This window comes from Gavialis gangeticus, unplaced genomic scaffold, assembly GCF_001723915.1.
Source record: "Gavialis gangeticus isolate Ggan-Ray unplaced genomic scaffold, GavGan_comp1, whole genome shotgun sequence".
NCBI lineage: Eukaryota > Metazoa > Chordata > Crocodylia > Gavialidae > Gavialis > Gavialis gangeticus.
In genome coordinates, this window is record NW_017729032.1 from 104,207,362 (window position 1) to 104,213,252 (window position 5,891).

The following is a 5,891-nucleotide window of genomic DNA, read 5'->3' on the forward strand; positions in this document are numbered from 1 at the left end:
CTGGAACATTGTGCTCAGAGGGGAGTAATCAATGGCTCAATGTCTAGTTGGCAGCCAGTATCAATTTTAGTGCCCCAGGGGTTGGTCCTGGGGCCAGTTTTGTTCAGTGTCTTAATCAATAACCTGGAAGATGGCATGGAGTGCACCCTTGGAAAGTTTGCAGATGACACCAAGCTGGGGGCACAGGATGGAGTAGGTGGGTAGGCATGGTCTCCATGGTGACAGGTCTAGGACTAACATAGGTAGGGCATACACAGCTGCATGGATGGGATTGGGCTGTGGGTGGGTGGGTAGTGGCATCCAGGAGTGGAATAGGTGAGGGACACTAGGCTAACCAGACAGTGACAGTGCAAAGCCAAGGCCAGGGTAGCACCACAATCTGCTGTCTGCACATTCCTGTGATGGGTTCCAGTTCTGTGGGCATGTGTGCTAAGCAAATCATGGGACCCCTGCCCCAAGATCCAGACCCTTATAGTCACCACCCCATGATCCTGGTTCTGGCTCTGGCTCTGCCCACCCATCCTGATCCAGATGCCATTCCCCACCTGCTCCCAATTCACCAATTCATCCCATCCACCTGGATGACCACACCTTGTCCATAGGGGTTCCAGGCTGGTCTCCATGGAGACTCCAGAGCCAGGGCCTGGATCACCAGGCAATGACAATGCAAGGATGGGGCCCAAGACAGATCTGTAGTCTGCTCCCAAGCCTAGTAATCTACCACTTAGTAATTTTTTGTGCAGGTGTGGGGGGGGGGGAGGGAAGTCTTGACCTAGTTTGCAACAACTCAGCAAAACTCCCTAAGGGGGCCTCCAGAAAAATAATTGTCCACCCCTGCTCTACAGAGTGATGTAGACATGTACATGCTTATTGGACAGTAAAAATTGCTACTTGTGAGTAAATTTTCTACCTGCAAATGCAAGTAGCAAATTTATCTGAATAAGTTACTGTGCAGTAATGCACGTGTAAACACCAGCCAGGAGCAAATTTACTCCTGGTCAGCCCCATCATTAAGGAGCCAGCTTGAGGATAGACCCAGAAGCCTCGGGCTGAGAGCCTCTGCTGTCCCAGGGCTGGGCCAGCTCTCTGGCAACCCCAGCCTCAGGTCCTTAAAAGCCTTCAGGCACAGTGAGCCCAGAGATGCGTGCAGGGAGCCTGAGGCCACACCAGGCCACTATGTCACCCATTGCAGGCCACAGGTGAGCTATACCAGCCTATCTGCACCCCAGCACTATTGCCTAGCACTTTAGTGCCATGCAGCTTCCAGGCCCACATCATCACAGCCTGCAGGGTGCTGCAGGCAGCTCCACCAGCCCACAGCACACCCGAGCAGCCTGCCCAGAGTCTGCAGGTGCTGTGGGGCATTGCCTCACTGTGAAGCTGGCAGTTGTGTGCCATACCCTTGCATTGGGAACTGCAGGCAGTTGTCCAGGCTTGGTAGTACAGGCACAGCCATGTGGAGGCCCAGAGAGCTGGTGTGGGAGTTCTGCCTGGGCACCCACAAGCCATGCTTTGCTATCCTATGTATCTACCCAGAGCTGCACACCATTGCTGCCAACTGGGACTGACCAAAGCTGCCAGGCTTGCCAGCTCTGACCGTTTGGTAGGCCCCACACTGGGAGAACTATGGGGAGGGCCCTCCCTGCTCCAGCCTCTACCCCTGTTCTACCCTCCCTTCCCAGCCTAGCCACACTCCCCTGGCTCCTGGGTCCCACTCCTAGAGCACTCAAGGAGGTGGGAGACAGTACAAAATTTTATTCAGCAACCCATGCCCCTACAGCTAGGTGGACATGGGTCTCTCACACTAAAGAAAGTGTTGATGGTGGTGCAGATGTCATCCTTGTCTGAAGGGGACAAAGACATGTAGCACAGCACAGGTAGCCCTCCAGGTGGTGGCAGAGGTTGCAGAGCAGCCCAGGATTTTCCCCTGCATTGTTGAAGCTTAGGGTCCCATGACAGGTGTTCAGGTGTACCTGGGGCACCATAGCAATCAGCAGCAGCAGGGCATAGCGAGTCAGATACCCCTTGTTCTATGCAAACAGATCTTCATGCAGCTCCCATGACACATGCAACAGGGGCACACTTGGGTGCAGCACCACTGGCAGTAGTGGTGGCCCCAGAGAACCTCAGGGAAGATCCCTTTGTGAAGAGCAGAGGCATGGACAGATCCTTATCCCAGTCATCTGGGAGCCTCACACCCACAAATCCTGAGTACCATGGGCTTGGCAACAGCACAGGAGAGCAGCTGGCTTGCAGGAGGAGAAGGGGAGGAAGCAGGGTCTAGAGCCTTCATAGCAGGTGCTGCCAGGAGCCTGGCCTGGGAACAGGGTGAGGGAATCAGGCACCACACAGCCAGCATCCAGTAGCCTTCTGGACCCAGGGGAGTGAGCAGGGATGTGGGGCTTGGCCAAGGGCTGCCTAGACCTGGATCTGCCACCCAACTTACCACATTATGGTCTCTAGGTAGATCTGAAGCTAAGCAGCTCATGAGCCCCTGATACAATATCATCTGTGTGGATGCACGGGACTGGGTGGACTGGGAGTTCTGGGTGCAGCTTCTGGCCCTGAAGTGTGGGTGAGTGGAGGCCCTGTGGGAGGAGACTGCACTCATGGCCATGGCAGCAGAGGCCATGGAAGACAACTGCAAGGTGTTGAACACCATCCTAGACATGGCAGTCTCCTTTGTGCTGCCCACTGTCCTGCCTCAGACTGTAGCCCTGCCTGGCCCCTGGCAGCTGCCCACTGCCCAGAAGCAGGTCCCTACATGGGCCTAGGAAGAGGTCCACTGCTACCTCCATTGTCCAGCAGCCCTTGCCCTGCCCCCTGTCCTAGGTCCCCAACCACACAGTTCTCCCACCTGGGCCCAGAACCGTCACTTGCCCTGGCTCCTGGAGCTGCTTGCAGCAGGACCAGGACCATGCATCGGTTCTGCTGGCCCTGGACACTGGCTGCAAGAGGGGGAGCCACCCATGCTGGGGGACCATAGGCCACTGTCACCCCTGGGTGAGCCCCCCACTCACCAGGCTCACTGAAGTGTGGGGAATGACCAGAAGCCAGAGTGCTGGCTGCCTGTCCCCAGGCTCTGCTGTCTAGGTGCCCCCACCTCATGGCTGCCTACCTCAGGAAGGCATGCACACAACTATAGTACTTCACTTGTAAATAGTTCATATAGGGAAGAGGGTGTTTTATTGTTGGTGGGTGGTGGAGGGGCTCTGTTGTTGGGGAGGGTCGGGGGTTGAGGGTTCTGTTTCTTGTGAGGGCAATAAGGTTTATTTTATGAAAATTGTCTGCAGTGAGTGTGGTGCTGGAGGTGAGGTGGGGGGTTAGTGAGTGGCTATTCAGGCAAGCTACAGAGGGAAGAGTGGGAGGAAGTGGCCAGCCAGCACCACTTGCAGTGCACTCATAACATAACCCATACATGATATTTGGATTTCATTTGTGGGTTTTACCTGTTAATGCTGGAAATTTAGGGGTGTTAGGGGCACTGTCCACCCTTTGGACTTATTTATAGTTTGTTAAAAAACACCACCCAGTCATGAACTTTTTCACTGTTGGGTGTGCGGCTCACCCAGGGCCTCAGTGGTTGTTCCCCCACACTGAGCCCATTAGGGTCAGCACCGTGGCCACCAGAGGACTGGATGTTGCACAGGTCACAGCAAGAGAGCTGCCATGTGCTAGTCCTAGGCTTTGCATGCTGCTCCTGGACAGAAAATAGCTGGCTAGGGAGCAGAGAGTGGGGTTGCCTTTTAAAAATGTCTGCCAGTTGCTTGAAGTTGTGGCCAGACCTTGAGCTCCCCCTGCCGGTGGCAGGGGCCCATTGCAGGGTTGCAGAAAGCAGCAGTTTGCTGCTAGGAGCAAGAAATTTGCTCTATGTCCCTGCATGTATCCATGCCTACCCAGAAGCATTTACCCATGAGTAGTTTACTCTCAGAGAAACTGATCCTGGGTCAAATACATGTGTAGTTATGCCAAGAGTTGGATAACCAGTTTAGTTTATTTAATTTTATTTATTTTAAAAAAAATATATACTCCAACAAGGACTATATGAATTTATACAATCAGAAAATGTGAAATGTATATGTGTACAATGTTAAACAAATAAAAATTGTACACAGAGAGAGAATACATTTTGAAGCTTTGTTAGTGGGGGGAACAAAGTAGTTTATGAAACCAATCTTCAAAAAAATTTCATATTTACAGTTTTTAGATTTTAGCTATGTTCCCTTCTCTACTTGAAGATGCTGTTTAGCAATCTTCTTTATCTCTTTATGAACAATGCTTACTAGAATATTAATATTGATATCACATAGCAAAAATTATGCAGAAGGATGAATGGACACTAACCTGACATCAGTTCCAGAAAGATACAAAATCCCAAGCCCTAGACATTTCATCACTAACCTTGGACTAGTTGTTCTTAAACAACAAAACTTTGAAAACAGAGTTGAACTTCAGCTCACATTTACCTCTCTTAACAATGATCTATCTTTCCTCACCTTCTTTTTCTTTCTATTTAAATTAATTTATTCCTAACCATTTACTAACTCTGCTCACTTCAAGTCCATTTACAATATTCAGGAAAGCAGCCTATAGTCTAAAAAAACTCATGCGTCTATGAACAGGTTAATTTATAAGTCACCACCGGGGATCCTGGTTTTCTCTGATTAAAAAAAAAAATCCCCAATTTTCAGTTTAAAAAAAGGTAACCCCAAATCAAATTTTTCCATAATTAAAATGAAACATCAGTATATACATATATGGGGCTGGACTTGGCTGTACACACTGCATGCAACATACATCACAAGGGGCCAGCATGGGGCACATGCTGAACATGATGCCCTTCTGAACTGGCCCAGCATGGATGGTCATGAAATGTTCAACCATGGTGCTGGGTCCAGCTCACACTCCAGACCCATGGGCTGGATCATAGGGCTCCATGGGCTAGATCTGTGAAGCTATATGTTTGATACATATGGCCTAGAATATCAAAATTGTGGCAAAAATAAATGGAGTATTATTTTTCATGTATTGTTGGAACTTGCCTTTAAAATCTAAGTATAAATAGTTCAACTTCAAACCTACAAGGGATCTCTTATTTCTTCCTTTTAAAATGCTTTACACATCAACTGTGATAAATCTATTCTAATGACTCTCCAAGAGAAGTGATTGAAATAAGTCATTTACATAAGCAAATTGTATCCATGTATGATCTTAGTCTTTTCCATTTGCAGTCCAAAAAAGACATGCAGTGGTAATTGTGATACTTGTGTTATCAGGAAGCAAGGAAATAAAAGCAATGCAAGTTACTGTCTAGTGGATAAAATGGACACTTCATGATTTTAGACACATCATTGTAAATTCAGAGTTAGGCATAAATGAGATCATAATCTATCCCAATGACTTGCAGCATACAAAATGATCTCTGTAAATGGCATGGGCCATCACAATTTTATCATTTTATCTACTTCTGCTGTTTTTTTTCCTCCTGATCCTTATTCTTTTTTAAAAAAAAATAAAATGAAAAATCAATCAAACCATGAAATGGCTGGTGATTTGTCTGTCATTTCTTCATTCTCAGTGTAGTTTTCCTGATTTACAGTCAGGAGACACCCATTTAGTTAATTAGCAGAACAACAAATGAAAGGCAAGTGCTAGTGATGGTAAGATTTTCAGTTTATTTTATTTGTAATTCCCATGTCCTCATTGAGAATATATTTTAGAGAACAGTTTAGAGGACCTAGTATTTTCTAACTAGGAAGTTAAGGTAAGACTGATAGGACCCACTCAGTTTCTACATATATATCTATGTGTAATATTGTATCTGTTACAGCATTTGAGATTGTTTGGTTTGGTTGATTTGTGTGAGTGTGTGTGTGGGGGGGGGCGGGATT